General features: G+C 43.2%; 1 protein-coding gene and 1 non-coding gene across 3 annotated transcripts in view; one reads left to right on the forward strand and one right to left on the reverse strand.

The window, feature by feature from the left end:
- STON2 (stonin 2) overlaps window positions 1–21,572 on the forward strand; it is a 166,183-nt gene that overhangs the window by 49,378 nt on the left and 95,233 nt on the right. The window lies entirely within an intron of this gene.
- LOC119937944 lies at window positions 14,860–14,997 on the reverse strand. The gene has a single exon (XR_005454294.1). It is a non-coding gene; the product is annotated as a small nucleolar RNA SNORA7 (small nucleolar RNA).

Raw genomic sequence — 21,572 nt, forward strand, 5'->3', positions numbered from 1 at the left:
ATCTGGTAGCACATCCATCATAATCAGAAAGTAACCTGTCAATCAGTTGTATTTAATCAGTGCTGATTGTGTGCAGACCACTGTACTACACATTTGGGAGAGTATAATAGCATAAATTGACACCATTTCTGCCCTCAAGTAGTGTACAATCTAGCAGATGTGGCCCTAAACAGGAAGTGGCTAGAAACCTTCACCACCACCTGAAAATGAGTTTTGGTCTTTTTTTTTTTTAATGGCATTCATTAAGCTTTTTCTGTGTGTCAGGCACTGTACTAAATGCTAGAGTAGATAGAAGATAACCAGGTGGGGCACAGTCCCTGTCCCCCTCAGTGTTCACAGTCTTAATCCCCATTTTACAGATGAAGGAACTGAGGCCCATATTAGTTGTGATTTGCCCAGTATCACCCAGCAGACAAATGGCAGAGCCGGGGTTAGAACCCAGGCCGTCTGACTCCCAGTCTGATCCTCCAGTTTGGTGATTACATGGCTCCTACCATTCCGTTGATAAAGAACAGACTTTTCTGAGGGCAAAGTATTATTTAACAAATACAAGCAGCCATGGCTGCAGACAATTTGGAACTTAAGTAAATGAAGGGAGAGCTATTCTTCCCTCCCCCACACCCCCCGTGGGGGGGAGCTTTTGGGTACTCATACCACTCCCACCACCCTCCTCCCAAAACCTGGAAAGCTATAGGTAAAATCAAAAGTTCTCAGGCAAGTAGTCAACTCAGTAGCCTGAAGACTACAGAAGATATGCAGTTAACTCCACTGTGCATACAGTGAAAACTCCTCCTCTAGGCTGTAAACTCCTTGTGAGCAAGGAACAGCTCTACCAACTCCATTATATCATACTCTTCCAAGCATGTAGTACAGTGCTATGCACTCAGTAAGTGCTCAGTAAATACAACTGATTGATTATTAAGGTCACATTTTTTCCAAGAGTCCTACCTTGATTAAGTCCTCTTTTCCCCAGCTCCTTCTCTCCTGCATCATCTATGCACTTGAATCTGTGTCCTTTAGGCATTTGATATTTGCCATATCCTGAACCCCATAACATTTATGTACATATTGATGAATTATATATTATAGATTATTTATTTACATTACTGTCTGTCTCCTCCTCTAGACTGTAAACTCACTGTGGTCAGGGAATGTGTCTACCAACTCTGTTAGATTGTACTCTCCCAAATGCTTAGTACAGTGTTTTGCATACAGTAAGCACTCAATAAATATGATTGATTAATTGAAGTGAACTGGATAGGAAATGGTGAGGTGCTGTGATCAATGTCAGTGGTATTTATTGAGAGTTTACTGTGTGCAAAGCACTCTACTGTGCGCTTGGGAGAGTACAATACAACACAGTTGGTAGACATGTTCTCTTCCCACAATTAGTTTGCAGTCTAGAGAAGGAGTTTTCTCAATTAAAATATGCAAATTATCATCTTGGTCAGTGAGAAGCAGCATTGCCAAGTGGATAGGCCACAGACCAGATATCAGAAGTACCTGGGTTCTAATCCCAGCTCTGCCACTTGTCTGCTGGGTGACCTTGGGCAAGTCTCTTAACTTTACTGTGCTCCAGTTACCTCATCTGTAAAATGGGGATTATAAGGTTGTGAGCCCCATGTGGGACCTGGATTGGGTGCAACCTGATTATCTTGCATCTACCGCAGTGTTTATTATTCATTCATTCATTCACTCATATTTATTGAGCACTTACTGTGTGCAAAGCAAATACCATTAAAAAATAAATTAAATTGACTTGGGGTAAACTTTTCCTCATGGGTATGACTGACGCTTTAGAGAGAAGGAATTCAAAAATCTCTGAGTAGTGATGGCAGTGCATGTGTCTGTTAGGAATTTGACCATTCCATGAGACTTTATTTCAGCTGAGTGGACTGGGCTTTAGAAAAGACATGCTTGAGCCGGAAGGCTGTTGCTCTTGGAATGATGGTTTGTTAAAACTGCTGTTTTACCTGTCATTATGCTATGCAATTTTGCATTGAGTCTCTTGAAAACCAGCCTTCCAGCACTGAAGCTGTTGGCCTGCAACCAGCTCTGGCGTGAGCCCAGGCTCAATGGTGGAGATGCCACACCTCATTCCTCATGCATTGTGCTTGCATAACTGCCTCTTGTGGATCAGACTGAATGTGGCCTTGAGGGCTCTAGGTGGGGCACTTGATAAGTAGTGAGGCCTAGGGGAAAGAAAACGGATCTGGGAGTCAGAAGGACCTGGATTCTAATTCTGGTTCCACCACTTGTCTGCTGTGTGACCGTGGGCAAGCCACTTCACTGCTCTGTGCCTCAGTGCCCTCATCTATAAAATGGGGATTAAGGTCATGAGCGCCGTGTGGGACATGGGCTGTGTCCACCCATACTATCTTGTAGCTACCTGAGTGCTTAGTACAGTGCCTGGCACATAGTAAGTGCTTAACAAAAACCATTTAAAAAAGAAAATTTCCAGCATCACGGTAAAGTGTGGCAGCAGATATCTGTGGTTTCTGAGCAGTCAGTGTGGTTTCTGCACCCAAGGAACATCAGAACTATGGCCAAACTCCCATACTAGCCAGCTCAATATGCAAAAGTATTTGGAGATTGTCTCAAGATGTTCAAGAGGTTGGCAGAGGAATGTTTCCCCTCATGTTCGTCAGGTGCAAGCCACCATCCAGGGGATGCAGCCCTGATAACCGTGAACCCAGCCCCTGTCAGAGTTCAGTCTTAATCCCCATTTTACAGATGACATAACTGAGGCCCATAGAAGTTAAGTGAGTTGCCCAAGGTCACACAGCAGACAAGTTGTGTGCTTGTTTTTTTTCTCTGCTGTGTGACCTTGGGCAAGTCACTTCACTTCTCTGTGCCTCAGTTACCTCATCAGGAAAATGGGGCCTGATGTGGAACATGGAATGTGTCCAACCCAATTTGCATGTATTCTTCCCCAGCATTTAGTACAGTGCCTGGCACATGGTAAGCGCTTAACAAATACTACACTTTGTTATCATTATTAATAATAATAATTGTTATTACTATGCACTTACAATGCCTGCTACTAAGCTCTGGGGCAGATGCAAGATAATCAAGTTGAACACAAGTTGTCCCACATGAAGCTCACAGTCTTATAATTCCCATTATACAGATGAGGTAACTGAGGCACAAAGAAGTGAAGTGACTTGCCCAAGGACACCCAGCAGACAAGTGGGGGGCTGGGTTTAAGCTCCAGGGCCTCTGACTCCCAGGCCCCTGCTCTATTCACTAGGCCATGCTACATCTCTGAGTTGTTTGATTAAAGGGTACAGGGCATGTCCTGGACTGATTCAGATCTGGGAGCAGCTGTTTAGACTCCCAGTACACTGGTCCCTTCAGAAGCCTCAGGCCTGAGGGTGTACCAGCATGGCTCATTTCTCAACACGTTAGGACCATTCATTCATTCATTCATTCATTCATTCAATCGTATTTATTGAGCACTTACTGTGTGCAGAGCACTGTACCAAGCACTTAGGAGTACAAGTCGGCATGTCCTAGTACTGGAGCCTTCAGATTACACCACCACCAGCACTGCTCATTATCACTCATTTTAAACCTGGCTATTTATCTAATTCCAAAAGTATTCATTTGGTAAATATCAGAAACTTCAGATGAATAATATTAAATTGATAAACCGTGGTTACTCAGGCTCTTGAATTAATTCATCCAAACATCTGAGCAAAGGGTATTATTAAACAATTAATTATCTGCTGGATTTTAATTTGGACTGTTGCATCTATTTTTTGTGTTAATGGAGTTGGAATCCTGTCGTGATTATCGTGAAACAAAGTACTTTAAAGGATTTGCTCTACAATCCATTACTCTAGGAGAGGATTTATGGTTGGTTGAAATATGTGCCATAGACTTGGAGGTGCTGAAACTCTCCAGTTCTTCTCCTGTTAATGATGTATCTTTATTATAACTTAAAGCCAAACATTTTCAAGGAATCACAAAAAAAATGATGGCATAAAGCAGCATCAGCATGGCCTTTTGGATAGAGCATGGGCCTAGGAATAAGAACCTGGATTCTAATCCCACCTCTGCCATTTGCTGTGTGACTTTGGGCAAGTCACTTAACTTCTCTGTGCCAGTTACCTCATCTGTAAAGTGGGGATTAAGACTGTGAGCACCATGTGGGACACGGACTGTGTCCAACCTGATCAATTTGTATCTACTCTAGCTCTTAATGTACAGTGCCTGGCACATAGTGCTTAAATACCATTAAAAAAAAGAATTTGTATTTAACTAGCACCCTCTGATGCGATGGGTAAAGTCTGTTTCTGTTCCTTGGGTTGTAGCAATCCAATTTTCCTCCCAGCATCCACTTTACATTCTGCAGTACTCTGTTCAACAGTTTAGCAGTGTTATATGTAATTTAAAAGCCTTTTTCTTGCTTGGGGCAAAAGGGGGTTGGGGGAGGGGGTAAGGGAAGCAGAGGGAGAAGAGAATTAGGCCTGTTTGTTAAGAATCCTGGGTACTGTTCAGATATACCAAGATGTCAGGCAAATTATTCCCATAGTAGGATGTGTAGATGTGTATTGCACTCTTAGGATAATTGCTTATTTCCCTTTTCAATTAGGACCTCTTTGTTGTTTTCTATCATTCATTCATTCAATTGTATGCCCACTCTACTAATCATACAACAGCCTGTGGTAAGCAACAGAAAGGAATTCAGATGGACTCTGCTCTGAGGCAAGGTTGATATGAGTCTTTGCATCAACTTTACGGAAGTCAATCACAAGACTGTGATAGGATGATTTTAAAAAGTCACATTTGGAAAATTGCAAATAACCCAAAGAAGTAGATTTTATGCTCCAGCTTGCTTTGCCCTGGAGAATGGTGCTCTGTACACTGCAAAGAAGAGTAGGAAAGAGGCAGAGAAAAGATGTGTTCTGGGCATCCCACACCAATCTGCAGCACTTTTATAATGACTGGGTTTTGTAACTGGGGCCTCCTGTTCCCTGGTGATGACTCTCCCTTTGAAGAACTAGAGTGTTCCAGGCTAGAAGCAGTGTGGCCTAGTTGAGAGAGCATGGGCCTGGGAGATAGAAGATCTGGGCTCTAATCCCAGCTCTGCCAACTGTTGCTTGCTGTGTGAAAGAAAGAAATTTTCTTTCTTGTATGTGAAAGATGGGTAAAGGATATGTAGACTGTTCCCCTGTAGACTGCAAGGGTCTTGTGGGTAGGGAACATGTCTACCAACTCTGTTTTATTGTAAACCTGTATATATGTATATACCTGTATATATGTTTGTACATATTTATTACTCTATTTATTTATTTTATTTGTACATATCTATTCTATTTATTTTTTTTGTTAGTATGTTTGGTTTTGTTCTCTGTCTCCCCCTTTTAGACTGTGAGCCCACTGTTGGGTAGGGACTGTCTCTATATGTTGCCAACTTGTACTTCCCAAGCGCTTAGTACAGTGCTCTGCACACAGTAAGCACTCAATAAATATGATTGATTGATTGATATAGAGATGGTCTCTACCCAACAATAGGCTCACAGTCTAGAAGGGGGAGATAGATGGCAAAACAAAATGGACGACTGCCTTTGTGAGTGGATCATTCCTTCCCACTTGCTACCCCTCCCTGCCAGAGCAGCCTTGAACCTGAACCCTGGGCCCTGGCTTGGAAATTCCAGGGAAGGAAATTCTGTGCCCGTTTCTGATGGGAACACTGCTGTCTGGCTGCCTGAGAGGTGGCCAATTCAGTCACCCGAGCTAGTGCTGGCCACATTACTCATTCGGGCACACTGTTGTTTGTTTGTTTCTTTTAATGGCATGTATTAAGTGCTTACTATGTGACAGGCACTGTACTAAGCGCTGGGGTAGATACAAGCTAATCAGGTGGGACACAGTCCATGACCCACGTAGGGCTCACAGTCTTCATTTCCATTTTCCAGATGAGGTAACTGAGGCTCAGAGAAGTGAAGTGGCTTGTCTAAGGTTACAGGGCAGACAAGTGGCAGAACTAGGGTTAGAACCCAGGTCCTTATGACTCCCAGTCCCGTGTTCTATCCACTAGACCATGCTGCTTCTCAATTTAAGGTGTCAGGTATTCCCGGGTTCCTGTTCTGCCCACTGTCACCACTTAACTCGTATGTGTTGATTGACCCTGCTTGCTTGTGTGGGACAGTCTGGTGTGGACTGGTGCCTGTGAGGACCACTCTGATTCCAAGCACCTCAGGGATGGTCTTGACTCTTGCAGCTTTTCAGTCTCTCGGAACCTGAAACTTGTATATATTTGTACAGATTTATTACTCTATTTATTTCACGTGTACATATTTACTATATTTATTTTTGTTAATGATGTGCATATAGCTATAATTCTATTTATTCTAACAGTTTTGACACCTGTCTACATGTTTTGTTTTGTTATCTGTCTCCCCTTTCTAGACTGTTAGCCCATTGTTGGGTAGGGACCATCTCTATATGTTGCCGACTTGTACTTAGTACAGTGCTCTGCACACAGTAAGCGCTCAATAAATATGATTGAATGAATGAATGAAACAGTTGAGACTCTGCTGGATGATAAGCCCCTTGAAGCAGTGTGGCTTAGTGGAAATAGCACGGGCTTGGAAGTCAGAGGACATGGGTTCTAATCCTGGCTCTGCCACTTGTCTGCTGTGTGACCTTGGGCAAGCCATTTAACTTTTCTGTGCCTCAGTTCCTTCATCTGTAAAATGGGGATGAAAAATGTGAGCCCCACATGGGACAACCTGATTACCTTGTATCTACTCCAGTGCTTACAACAGTGCTTGGCATAAAGTAGCACTTAACAAATACATTTATTGCTATTATTATTTTTATTAATAAAAGCTGGGATTGTGTCTTATTAACTTGGCCATTCTCTCCCAAATGCTTAGTAGGATGCTCTGAACCCAGTGTGCACTCAGTAAGTATTTTTGATTGGTGTATAAAGGAATTACCACTCCTTAAATCCTCCCCATATCTCCCACCAAGTGGGACAGCCAGGAGTAGAACCCAGGTCCTCTGACTCCCAGGCTCATGCTCTTTCCTCTAGGCCATGCTGCTTCTCGATTGCATTAATGGAGCGCCTACTGTGTGCAGAATACTGCAGGAAAGGTGACAAGTGGAAACTATGGGAAGGAGCAGTAATGTATTGATCAATCAATCAAACATATTTATGGAGTGCTTACTGTTGGCAGAACACTGTACTAAGTGCTTGGGAGAGTGCAGTATAACATTGTTGGTAGACATATTCCTTGCCCACAGTAAGCTTGCAGTGTAGGAAGGAACACAGACATTACTATTTGCTATAAGTACAAAAATGACAGATTTGTAGATAAGTGCTGTGGAGTTGAGGGAAAGGTGAACAAGCAGAAAATATGGGGGCTTAGTCAGGGAAGGCCTCTTGGATGAGATGTGCTGAAAGTCCCCAGAATCCCCCAAGATTCCTTAAACTGCAAAGCAAGGCAGATTCCTGGCTTTGAAGGCATCCAAGAGAGGGTCATATCTGGGATGTAGAAGACTTAGTTTTTTATTTTAATTCCACCACTGAACCTGAGCACATTTCTTCCCCTATTTGTGCCGTAGTTTGCCATCTGTAAAACAGGTATCCTAATGTAGCTTCCTTCGTAGACCACAGAAAATTGTAAAGTGACAAACCAGCACTGGGCTGTGCCTTGAACACCTTGAATGAAGGCACTAGGGAATTCTGCAAACTACTTCGTGATGGTAGAGGAAGGGCCTGCAGAAAATGTTTCTTTGCTTTTCTCTTTCCTTTAATCTTTCCAAACACAAAAGGTTGGCGGAAGGAGGAGAAAGAGCATACATAAGTTCAGCCTTATCCAGTAGACCAAACTGCCTATGGCCCCTTTCCTTGTGCCTTAACTTGGACAAATGGCCCTGGGTGGATGTTTTTGGGAGGGATCCTCTTGTGTGTGTCAAAGTGTTGTGTCTCCTAAGCTCCAGTCTGTCACCTTGGCTCTGATTTCTTTGTATCAACTAACCAATCAATGGCATTTATTAATAATGATGGTATTTGTTAAACGCTTACTATGTGCCAAGCACTGTTTAGCAGATAGAGCACTATACTAAATGCTTGGCAGAGTATAAAACAACAGAGTTGGTAGGGACATTCCCTGCTCACTTTGAGCTTATAAACCAGAGGGGAGGATATGCAGTAGGAGTGCCACAGGCTTCTGTGATCAATAACAAGATTCATTTATGGTTTTGAATAATAATAATAATAAAGGTCATATTTTTAAGCATTATGTGCCAAACACCGTACAAAGCTGGTGGGGTAGATACAAATGAAAGAAGTTGGATACATTCCCTGTCCGACATGCTGCTCACAGTGTAAGTGGGAGGGAGGATGAGGAAACCAAGACACAGAGTAGTTAGGTAACATGTCCAAGGTCACCAAGAAGGCATGTGGTGGAGCCAAGATTAGAACCCAGGTCCTCTGACTTCCCAAGCCTGTGCTCTTTCCACTAGGCCACACTTCTTACCATAGGGCTGTGGCATAAAGCAGTAAGCTCGCTTATGTGGATATAAATGTTCAATGTGCTATTTGGGCTGGAGTACCTTTTTCCCAACAAAGGTAATTAGAAGGAAGAAGTGAAGAAGCACGACACCCCCTACCTTGGTTAAATCACAGGGGGGCACAGTACAGGCAGAGGAATGGTGGTGTGCACAAACTCCCTTTTGTGCAAACTGGTCTGTCCTGGGACAAGGCCTCCCAGGCATGACATCGCCTTATCTCTAGGCCTCAGCAGACTGAGGGACACCAACAACCCTCCCCAGGAAGAACTGGATCTTTTAAAGTGGCAAAGTTAATCAACCAATAAATCAATCAATTGTATTTATTGAGAGCTTTCTGTATACGGAGCACTGTACTAAGTGCTTGGGGATGTGCAATACAGTAGAGCTTGTACAATACCACAAGCTTGTAGTCTAGAGGGGAAGAGGGACTTTGATAAAAATAAGTTAGTTGACATCAGTAGTTAAACTGTGTGGGGAAGGGAGGAAGAGATCACAGCCATATTTTTCAGTGGCTTTGAAGTTTCGCTTCCCACGCAGCATAGTCTAGTAGATAAAGCACGAGCCTGGGAGTCAAGGGACCTGGGTTCTAATCCCAGCTCCACCACTTGTCTGCTATGTGATCTTGGGAAAGTCAGCTAATATCTCTGTGCCTGTTACCACATTTGTGAAATGGGGATTGAGACTGACAGTCCCATGTGGGACAGGGACTGGGTCTAACCTGATTAACTTGTATGTACCCCATCACTTAGTACAGTGCCTGGCACAGAGTAAGTGTTTAACAAGTACTGTTAAAAAAAAAAAAAGAAAAGGAACAAAAAAAGAAAAGCAGGGAGGTGTCTTCAGTGGCCCAAGTTGTTACAAGCCATATGTCTTTTATGTCCAGGCAAGTTGTGCTTTCGTAGGTGATGGAGCACTGAGATTTGCATGCATGCATGCATGGGAGGTGCCTGGAGCATAATTGTGGAGTTACATGGCCAGCTATGGCATCCCCTCAAAAATCAGACCCCAAGACACATTCTATATTGTAAGCTCATTGTGGGTAGAGAACCTGTCTACCCACTCTGTTATATTTTTATATTGTGCTCTCCCAAGTATTTAGTACAGTGCTCTGCACACAAAGTAAGCACTCAATAAACACAGTTGATTGATGTGACATGGCACCAAGTCATGCAGCTTGCAACGTAGCTTGATGATTTTACAGAAGTTGGCCCAAATCTACCCTGGTGGAGCATTTCTCCAGAATGGGCTGATCTCTCCTTCCAACCCTCAGTGGCTCTGAAGCCAATAGGAGGAAGCTGGGAAGAGGAAGAGGGAAGGATTTCTGACTACCACAACCAAGTTCCGTGGGATTGGTCATGGACTGATTGGGTAGGGGTTCAGGAAGTTTCACTTTAGAGCAGTAGCCTCCAGAGTTCAGAAAATTTACATGGGGGGCACTGGGAGGTAGAATGTTAGTAAAGGCAGGAGGAGAGGTCAAGAAATGAGTTTTAGAATTTTTGGCTGATGAAATGACAAAAATACTATATCTAAGAGTAAACATTGGGAGGTAAATTCTAAGTAGGGCTTGGCTTCAGCAGGTTCGATGACTCCTACTTTAGAATAATAGGATATGGCTTAGAAGCTAGTGGGACTGTTACGGATTTTTCTAGTTTGTTTTTCCTTTCTTGTCTCTAGATTTCTAGCTTACTTCTTTATGTTGAAACATTGTGGTTGTGATTTCTCATTTCCTTCCCTCTCTTCTTTTGATACTCTTGTTCCAATCTTTAGCTCTCTCTCTTTGGCTTCTAAGTGTCTTAACTAGGAGTAATCATAGATTATTTTGTTTCCTGGCCCTCTAGCCTGTTTCACCTTAATAAGTGCTAATGGATATTCTCTGGGCCTGAATCAACATTGTGTTATCTAGATTTTTTACTTACCAAAAGTGCAGAGCCTAGTTTTAAGTTTTGTCTCCCAGGTCTGATTTAGGGCTTTTCACACTCAGGTAGTCTTAGGTTTCTCATTCTATCTCTATTTAGTAGAAAAGATCAGATAGGAATGGGAGATGGAAGCAGTGAATTCACCCCCGTTGAGGACATCACCTAGAAATATACGAATATGATCTGTTTAACTGAAGGTTTTGGTGGGAGTCAGTACTGTCTGAGTTGTGTGTGGTTTGAGGAAGTTCAGAGAAACCTTTGGTTTCAAGCGAAAGTGATTTCCACTTCAAATCAATAAACCAATCAACTGCATTTATTGAGTGCTTTATGTATGCATGACACTTATATTAAGTGCTTAATAATAATAATACTGATAATGGTGTTTAAGCACTTACTATGTGCCAGGCACTGTACTAAGCTCTGGGGTGGATACAAGCAAATTGGATTGGGCGCAGTTCCTGTCCCATGTGGGGCTTACAGTCTCAATCCCCATTTTACAGTTGAGGTAACTGAGACACAGAGAAGTAAAGTGACTTGCCCAAGGTCACACAGCAGACAAGTGATGGAGCTGGGATTAGAACCCATGACCTTCTGACTCCTAGACCCATGCTCTATCCACTACACCGTAATAGAGTTGGTAGACACAATCCGTGCCCACAACCTTTCTAAACCAACCACTTTTAAATAAATATCAACTTAGTGGCCTTTAGTGGTTCTCTAAACTTGTCATGTACCTCTCTCGTACAGTTCTGTGAAACATCACTGTTGCCCTCACAGATAAAAGCCCCTCAGTCCTTTTCCAGGCTTTGTAGGAAACAGGAGGGTTGCTGTTCAATCAGTTGATCAATTGTATTCATTGAGTTCTTGCTGTGTGCAGAGCACTGTATTGAACACTGTATTGAGCGCTTGGGAGAGGACAGTAGCATAGATCAATCAACAGTGGTGTTCACTGAGCGCTTACTGTGCGAAGAGCGCTTAACTGAACATGTGGGAGAGTGCAGTGCAATAGAGTTGGTAGGCAGGTTCCTGCCCACAAGGAGCTTACAGTCTAGAGGAGGCCCTTACAGTCTTCTTGGGTAGAAGTCTCCCTCAAATCCATATACAGTACTACACAGACCTCCTATTCATGCACACATGCACATACACACACATATTCGTTGTGCCGAGAGTTATGTGAATGCTTCATTTCTTGAAAACAAAGAGGTAAAAACCATGTTCCTTAACTCCCCAAGTCATTTCCTCTGACACTTTAACCTGAAATCCAGTGGCAAGGGCTTTCTTGCCTGGGATTTGTTGGGAGAATGATCTTTTCAGCCATTTTCTCCATCCCCTTATCTGGTGACAATGTGCAGGAGAGCATTTTTGAACTGTTGTATATTCTATGTGAATGTTGTGGTTTCTGAAGCCTAATCGAGCCTGAAACTTTTGTTCACATTTTGTTTTTTCTTCGTAAGCACAAACACTTGTTTCTGTAGAGGAAGAGAGACTCAGAAAGTAACTTGGACATCAGACCACTCTGGCAGAAGATGACTTGGAAGAAGAAAGCATAAATGAATCAGAAACATATGGTCTAACTTTTCTGAGAAACAAATGCGGGCTTGGAGAGGGAAAGAGTGCTTGGCACTATCTCGTTGTGGTCTTTTCTGAATGCAGAATGTTGAAAAAATAGTTCAAGATGCTTTGAGGAGAAAGAGAACTGGGCTGAGCTCTCATTGTAGATACCATCTAGCTCTTACATGGCAATGACTAGTCTCATTTCTTCGATCTTTGCATGGTGTGGAAAACAAAAATCCTGATTTGTATCTCAAACAAGAATATGAGCTCTTTGCAGAGATTCTTTGAACAGGTTTTCCAGTGTGGAAGAAGTGGTTTTCAGAAATTATTTTCAGGGATCTTGAAATATTTTTTCAGCATACCTAGCAGTTCTGTTATTATACTCTCCCAGGCACTTAGTACAATACCCTGCACCTAGTAAGCACTCAATAAATGATTGATTGGCTGATGTTAGAATCAAACTTTTTGATCTTGAAATAAATGAAGTTCATTATTAGGTCTCAGGTTAGCTCAATCAATTAGGAGTATTTATTGCAGAGCACTATACTACGCACTTAGAAGACAGTAGTCCCTCTGTCAAGGATTTTGCAATCTGGTGAGGGGAGCCATACAAAAATGAATTATAAATAGGATATAGGATATAGTATAAGGTAATGTACCTAAGTCATTAATTCAGTCATTCAATCGTATTTATTGAGCGCTTACTCTGTGCAGAGCACTGTACTAAGCGCTTGGGAAGTACAAGTTGGCAACATATAGAGACAGTCCCTACCCAACAATGGGCTCACGGTCTAGAAGGGGGAGACGGACAACAAAACAAAACATGTAGACAGGTGTCAAAATAATCAGAACAAATAGAATTAAAGCTATATGTACATCATTAACAAAATAAATAGTAAATATGTACAAGTAAAATAAATAGAGTAATAAATCTGTACAAATATATATACAGGTGCTGAGGGGAGGGGAAGGAGGTAGGGTGGGTGGGATGGGGAGGAGGAGAGGATAAAGGGGGCTCAGTCTGGGTGAGTTTGAAAGCTGTTGCTGGCAATGATCTAGAGCAAGCCTAAGTGGCTGGCAAGAAGCAACGTGGCCTAGTGGAAAGGGCACGGGGCTGGGTGTCAATCAGCCAAATCATTGATTATATTTATTGAGTGCATGTGGAGCACTGTACTAAGTGTTTTGAAAAGTACAATATAACAGAGTTGGTAAACATGTTCCCCAACAAACTGAGGTTTAATGCCCACTCTGCCACCTGCCTGCTGTGCAACCATGGGCAAGTCACTTAACCTCTCTGGGCCTTCGTTGACTCATCTGTGAAATACGGATTCAATTCCTGTTCTCCTTCCCACCTAGATCGGGAGCCCCACAGGGACTGTATCTGACATGACCTGATTATCTTGTATCTACCTCAGTACTTAGTACGACGCTTAGCACTTAGTAAGAGCTTAACCACAATCCTGGCTAGTGGGGGCATGAAGGGCAACACAGAATGGAATAGGTAGCCAGGCCATTTTCTACCACCAGTGGTTCTGACACTTCAAATAAATCTCTTGTCTTACCGTCATTTTCAAACTCTTCAACGCCATTTGGTCTGATGCGTATGTGTGTGTTAACTAAGACTTGGCTTCATGTTTGAATAAAGTTGCTCCTAAAATGGTTATTAGGCCACATAATTGTGTCAGGAATGGGGTTCTCTCAAATGTTGCCATGGAGACTGCAGAATTTAAGTCTTCTTGAGGCCTAGGATGAGACCAGCTCAGGGAGGGGGTGATGTTTAAGAAGATCATGCAAATTGGTGACCCATGTCAAACTAGAGTTTACTCTTTCTGTGCTGGAAGACTTTTCTCATTGGTCTGGGATTACGTCTTAAACTTCTGGGATGGCCACAGTTCGATGTCGTTGGCTGCTACTGTAAATGCTTTCCTTGTGCCTCGCTTAAATGACCTCATTGTACTCTTCCCTAATTATTTCTGTAGGAAAATATTAATTCCATTCTGTCAGTCACTGCGTAACCTTCACTTTTCCCCACGATTCATCCATTTACATTGTAAGTTTTATGAGGGATGGGATTGAACTTCTTCCTTCTGATGTACTCTTCCAAGTTCTTAGCTTCTCCAGGTCAGGGATCATGTACCAGTTTTCTTGTACTCCCCCAAGTTCTTAGTTCAGTGCTCTGCACTCAGTAAGTGCTCAATAAATACTGTTACTTCATTGGTTCCAAGTGTTTAGTGATCTTAATTTGATGGGTATATAATAAATGCCATGGATTGGAGAGAGTGAGATGGGTTGGAAGGGGAGCATCCATTTTTTTTTCCCTGTGATTTCACCTATGCATCTGAACCTTCCAGGGTGTGGAGTTGAGGATTATGGATTTTGAAACCTAGTGCTATTTGTGGTCCAAAGCTCCATTTCCTATTGTTTATTTTTTTCTCCAACTACCTAGCAAGCAACCTTTAGGATTCACCCAGAGATTTTGCAAGGTGACTCTGAAATGAGAGCTTGAAATGGGAAGAGAAGCTACCAACCACATTCTAAGCATCTATTCAGACTTAGCTTCCCTGTTGCCAGTAATTGGATTCAGAGTGAACTATGGGTCCCAACTCAGGAAGATTCTTTGGAGGGGTCAGACCTATCTTGTCTTATGCTGTCGAGTCATCTCTGACCCAAAGCTGCGTCATGGACATATCTCTCGCAGAATGGCCCACCTCCATCTGCAATCATTCTGGTAGTGTATCCATAGAGTTTTCTTGGTAAAAATGCGAAAGTAATTTACCATTGCCTCCTTCCACGCAGTAAAGTCGAGTTTCCACCCTCGACTGTCTCCCATGCCACTGGTGCCCAGCATAGGTGAGTTTTGACCTGTAGCAGATTGCCTTCCACTCGCTAGCCACGGCCCAAGCTAGGAATGGAATGCGTATGCCTCTGCTTGACTTTCCCTCCCATAGTTGAGACTGGTAGAGTACTGGAAACTCTTCAGGTGCAACCCTGCGAAGGGAGGTCAGACCTGTAGAGAAGGTGAAGTCTGCTCTTTCTCTTGAAAAGCAGCATGGCATAGTGGATAGACCACAGGTCTGGGAGTCAGAAGCTCTTGGGTTCTAATCCCATCTCTGTCACTTGCTGTTGTGCGACCTTGAACAAGTCACTTTACTTCTCTGCACCTCAGTTGCCTCCTCTATAAAGTGGGGATTGAAACTGTGAGCCCCACGTGGGACAGTAACTGTGTCCAACCTGATTTGTTTGTCTCCACCCCAGTGCTTAGTACAGTGCCTGGAACATAGTAAGCACTTAACAAATCCCATTATTATTATTATTATTAGTAGTAGTAGTAGTAGTAGTAGTAGTAGTAGTAGTAGTAGTAGTAGTATGTAGATCACTCAGGCAATAGAGGCAAAGAACCCTTGCTTCAACTTTAAAATATCTGACTCCCTAGCCCTTGTATCCAAACAAAAAAAACCCAACTGGATTAACAAGCCTGGTATGGGAGCTTCTCATATGTACTCCTTTAGTAGTTATTTCTGTTATTTTTATTTATTTAGCCTTCACCACACTCATCGCTTATTCCTAGGAAAGATTCAGATTGTGACTGCATTGAGGAAGTGTGGATTTTGGAGAGATTCTTGATGAGAAAAATTCATTTCTAGAACATCTTCTGCCTAGAGCAGTCCAGTCCTAAATGCAGATATAATGTTACCCGGAATTGCCAGGGTTGGCATTTTTGAGATCAGATTCTGCCTCTACTATTTCTGATCCCACCAAACAACTTAACTTAAGCTTGTCACTTGATTGGCAGATCTGATTGACAGATTTCAGATTTTTGTACCCCTTATCCCAATCCCCAGCCCCACTGCTACCCTGTTCTCCCTCATTAGTCAATAAATTCCTTGAGAGCAGGGTCTGTCTTACTGTAGTAGTACCAGTAGTAGTGATGGGATTTATTTCTCATAAACTGAATTCCACACACTATTCTAAAAGCTTGGTAATTACAGCAGAAGCCCAAGACACATTCTCTCACCACAAAAGAGCATACATGCTGAATGCTTGATACTCTCCATGCCCTCATCTTCGTGGCACATGTGTACATTTATTTATAAAAATTAATATCTTATTCCCCTTCTAAACTGTAGGCCCATTTTGGGCAGAAAACGTGACTACAACTCTGCTGAATTGTACTCTCCCAAGCATTAGCATAGTGCCCTGTACACATTAAGCACTCAATAAATATCATTGATTGATTGACTGATATTAATAATAATAATAATAATAGTGTTTTTTCTTAAGCACTTAACTATGTGTCAAGCACTGTAGCAACCGCTGAGGTAGATATCAGATTATCAGGTCCCACATGGGGCTCACAGTCTAAGTAGGAGGGACTGAGGCACCCAGAAGGTAGGGGACTTGCCCAGGGTCACACAGCGGGTAGGTGGTGGAGCTGAGATTAGAGCCCAGGTTCTCTGGCTCCCAGGCCCATTTTCTTTCTACTAGGCCGTGCTGGCCCCTGGAAATCCCATTGTTGGGTAGGGATTGTCTCTATCTGTTGCCAAATTGTACTTTCCAAATGCTTAGTACAGTGCTGTGCACACAGTAAGTGCTCAATAAATATGACTGAATGAATGTTATGGTCCTAAGTTTAGGCACCCATATGGAAAGAGCCTGGGCTTGGGAGTCAGAGGAGCAGTATTTCAGTCCCGGCTTCACCACGTGTCTGCTCTGTGACTTTGGGCAAGTCACTTCACTTCTCTGTGTCTCAGTGTCCTCATCTGTAAAATACAGGTTAAGACTGTGAACCCCATGTGAGACAGGGGTTGTGTCCAACCCAATTACCTTGTATCTACCCCAGCACTTAGTACAGTGCGTGGCACATAGTAAGTACTTAACAAATACCCAATTATTATTATTATTATTATAAATGAAAGACTAGAATCTCAGAGCAGTCACGAAGTCCAAGAAAGCTGGCAGTGGGTCCAAGGCAGCAGGAACAGAGAGCTAGCACTATTGAATTGCAGTTGTCTGTTAAGTAACTCTCAAGTCAATTAGGGTGCCTTCATGTGGTTGTTACTTCTACCAAATCCTAGCCAGTCTGCACAAGCCCAAACCACTGTTTTTCTGGCCCACCTGGACTGATCAGTTGCTCCAAATTGTACAAGTACCCAATCTCCAAAATCACATAGAATTAGATTTGTCAACATTTGGCCTGTCAATTTGACTGCTCCCCTTGCTTACTCTTTGTGTGGGTTTTCTGAACGAATAATAATAATTATTATTGTGGTACTTGTTAAGTGCCTATTATGTGCCAAGCACTGTTCTAAGTTCTGGGGTAATACAAGTTAATCACGTTGGACACAGTCCCTGTCCCACATGGGGCTCACACTCTTATCTCCATTTTACAGCTGAGGTAACTGAGGCCCAGAGAAGTGAAGTGACTTGCCTAAGGTCACACAGCAGACAAATGGTGGAGCTGGAATTAGAACCCAGGTCCTTCTGACTCTCAGGCTCGTGGTGAGGGCCCCCCCACACTCACCCCCAACCCTGATCAAGCCACTCATCCTCAAGGATAGCTTGGCAGTGGGTGAGAGCCCAGGAGAATCTGCTGCTCTTGAGATCTCAGAGCCATTTTATTCTATGTGACTGCAGACTACATCCATTTTCTGCCCCAACCATCTTAAAATGCACAATGTTGGGTGTTAGTGGGCAGCTGACTTTTTTTATGGTATTTGTTAAGTGCTTATTATGTGCCAGGCACTGTACTAAGCGCTGGGGTAGGTACAAGCTAATCATGTTCCACATGGGACACACAGCCTTCATCCCTTTTTTATAGTGAGGTAACTGGAGTCCAGAGAAGTGAAATGCCTTGACCAAGCTCACACAGCAAATAAGTGGTAGAGTTGGGATTAGACCCCAGGTCCTTCTGTCTGCCAGGCCCATGCTCTATCCATTAGGCTACACTGCTTCTCTGACTTTTTATGCAAACCATTACTACTAAAGCAAAAATAGGTCAGGTGAGTAGGTTGCTGAGAGTAAGACATGACTTTCCCACCAGTGGTTACTAGTGTCTGAGCAACATTTACCCAAGAGGTGAGGGCCCAGAAAAGATGCTGTCTTGTGTTTTCATGGACAAAGTGTGCAAATATGCAAGAGATGTTCTCTCAGATAAACGCACACACATAATATTCCTGTTGGCATCATTATCTCCTAACTGGACCAATTAGCTACTCAGACTTTTGTCTCTCTTAAAAACACTTCCTTGAATTTCCTTTTTCCTTCCATCCCTAAATTTTTCCTGCCCAACAAGGGACCTCATTTCCTTCATTTACAGATTGTCCTGAATGTGGGTGGGAGTATCTGTTCTCGTGATTTCAAATGGAGAGGGAAGATGGTTCCCTTTGTTCTCTATGTTTCGGCATCAAATCTAATTCCAGCTCTGCATGTGAACTAGGAATTTACACTGACCAAATCATTTAACTGAATTTACGGACCAGAGTTTCTTTTCTGGAAACAGATAATTCTAAAGTGGCCTCCAGAATTGCCACAATATTCCCCAAGAGCCACTGTTTTCTGAAGTCTAGTGTTGCTAAGAGTATCAGTATACACTGCCATAGACACCCACCCTGGCCCTCATGGACTTATCCCGATGAGAGTGACTCCATTAACTTCACCCCCATGGTTTTTCAATCAATCACTGACATTTATTGAATGCTTACTATGTGCAGAGCACTGTACTAAGCTCTTGGGAGAGTACAGTACAGCAGAGTTAGAAGCTATGTTCTCCACCCAGAAGGAGCTTATGGTCTAGAGGGCAGGCAGGAAGGGCTGGCATACCTAGCCCACTGTGTCACCTCTGGCTCCCAGCTGGCTGAGGCTGGAGACCTCATGATGCTGTAGAGACTGGATATGAGCTCCTTGGGGGTGATTGTGGTGCAGGGTATGGGCAGTGGCATTGTGGTGCAGCTTGGAAGGGGCTCTCTGCAACTCCAGTGGGAGCTGGGCCAAAGTTGGGGTTTGGCAGGACAGGGGGATTTCACAGTTTGGGGGGTCTCACTGGAAGTGAGAAAGACAGTCTCTTGGAAAGGGTTCAAGGAAGCCGTTAGCATCTTATTATTATAATTATTATTATGGTATTTAAGTGTTTACTAGGTGCTAAGCACTGGGATACATACAAGGTAATCAGGTTGTCCCCTGTGGGGCTCACAGTCTTAATTCCCATTTACAGATGAGGTCACTGAGGCACAGAGTAGTGAAATGGCTTGCCCAAGATCACACAGCTGACAAGTGGTGGAGCTGGGATTAGAACTCACATCCTCTGACTCCCAAGCCCATGCTCTTGCCACTAAGCCATGCTGTTTCTCTCATCTGGGCCCATTGCTCAGTGAGAACCAGATGGGAGGTGATGGAGAAGGAGGTATATGTTCCTTTGATTTTTTTCTTCTTTTCCTCTCTCTCTCTCCTTCCTTTCTCTTCCTATTGCTTCTGTTCTTTTCCCCTTTTATTCCTTTCCCTCTCCTTTTCCCTCCACTTCTTCCTCTCCTTCCTCTCCTTCCCTCTCTCCCTTAAAAAGCTCATCCCCCAAGCTCAAGATGAAACATTGGTGCCCTTGTCAGCAGTATTTATGGATCAGCTACTGCATGCAGAATAAAGGTGTAAGCACTTGGGGCATGGCCAAAAAAAGCCAAAGAGCCGATGCTTTCCCTTGTGGAGTTTGTAACCAATATGGGAGATGGAAGACATTTGACAAGTGTACCATCATGAAGAATAAGAAGTGGCTATAAATCAAAGACATTAGTGAATAAATAAAGAACACATATAAGTGGATAAATGCATCATTGCAGAAGTGGCTGCTGAAATGGCATGGTCATCAACTGCTTCCTAACTGTGGTTGTGAAATTTCTCACCTTCAGCTGGTGTGGTGAGGTTGCATGTCATAATATCCAAAAAGCAGAGAGTGTCAAAAAAAGGTAGAGAGCTTGCATTCCATTATACTAAAATTATGGCCTAGTGGGGAGAACGTGGGTCTGGGAGTCAGATGACCTTTTTTTCCCTTTTTGCGGTTTTTATTAAGCACTTACTGTAAGCCAGCATTGAACTAACCATTGGGGTAGATACAATCTAATCAGGTTGGGCACAGTCCATTTCCCATACAAGGCTCATACTCTTAATCACCATTTTACAGATGAGGTAATTAAGACCCAGAGAAGTGAAGTGACTTGCTCAAAGTCACACAGCAAATGGTGGAGCTGGGACTAGAACCCAGGTCCTGACTCCCAGGCCTGTGCTCTATTGACTACGCCACTCTGCTTCTTTAACTCTAGAATCTTGGTTCTGCCACTTGCCTATTATGTGATCTTCACTTCTCTGTGCCTCGGTTTTCTCATCCGGAAAGTGGGGATTCAATACCCTATTTAGATTGTGAGCCCATGTGGGACAGGGACTGTGTCCAACCTGATTATCTTGTACTACTGTGCTCTGCACACATAAAATGTTCAATAAATACCATTGATTGAATGAGCCACCATAGCACTTAGTACATTACTTGAGACATAGTAAGCTTTAAAAAATACCATTATTATCTTTTTAATATTCATTCATTCATTCAGTCGTATTTATCGAGCACTTACTGTGTGCAGAGCACTGTACCAAGTGCTTGGGAAGTACAAATCGGCAACATATAGAGACGGTCCCTACCCAACAACAGGCTCACAGTCTAGAAGGGGGAGATAGACAACAAAACAAAACAAGTAAATAGGTGTCAATACCATCAGAATAAATAGAATTATAGCTATATACACATCATTAATAAAATATAGTAAGTATGTACAAATAAGAGTAATATGTACAAATATGCACAAGCGCTGTGGGGAGGGGAAGAGGGTAGGGCGGGGGGGAACAATGGGGAGAGGAGGAGGAGGGGAAAGGGGGGTGCTCAGTCTGGGAAGGCCTCCCGGAGGAGGTGAGCTCTCAGTAGAGCTTTAAAGGGAGGAACAGAGCTAGCTTGGTGGATGTGTGCAGGGAGGGCATTCCAGGCCAGAGGGAGGACATGGGCCGGGGTCAACAATGGGGCAGGCGAGAACGAGGCACAGTGAGGAGGTTAGTGGCAGAGGAGCGAGTGTGCAGGGTGGGCTGTAGAAGGAGAGAAGGGGAGGTGAGGTAGGAGGGGGCGAGGTGATGGAGAGCCTTGAAGACAAGAGTGAGGAGTTTTTGCTTGATTTGAAGGTTGACAGGCAACCACTGGAGATTTTTGAGGAAGGGAGTGACATTCTCAGAGTGTATATGTACTCTTCCAAGCACTTAGTACAGTGATTTACACACAATAAGAGCTCAATTAATACGATTGAGTGAAATACAATTGGATGATTTCAGCTGAGATCATTTGCAAAGGCTTACCATTTTTTGTGAAATGGGGAAAGCAAATGCTCCTTTAAGTTGTGCCATTCATTCCTTAGCTCTCTGGAAATTTCTCCTTGAATGTTAGAACACTGTAAGCATAACTTCCACTTCTAGGGAAGTGTAGGAAAAGTCTCAACAAAATCAATTTGTAATTGGTCAGCTTGAGAAGAGGAGGGGTCCTGGCCAGAGAAT

This window comes from Tachyglossus aculeatus, chromosome 1, assembly GCF_015852505.1.
Source record: "Tachyglossus aculeatus isolate mTacAcu1 chromosome 1, mTacAcu1.pri, whole genome shotgun sequence".
Taxonomy (NCBI): Eukaryota; Metazoa; Chordata; class Mammalia; order Monotremata; family Tachyglossidae; genus Tachyglossus; species Tachyglossus aculeatus.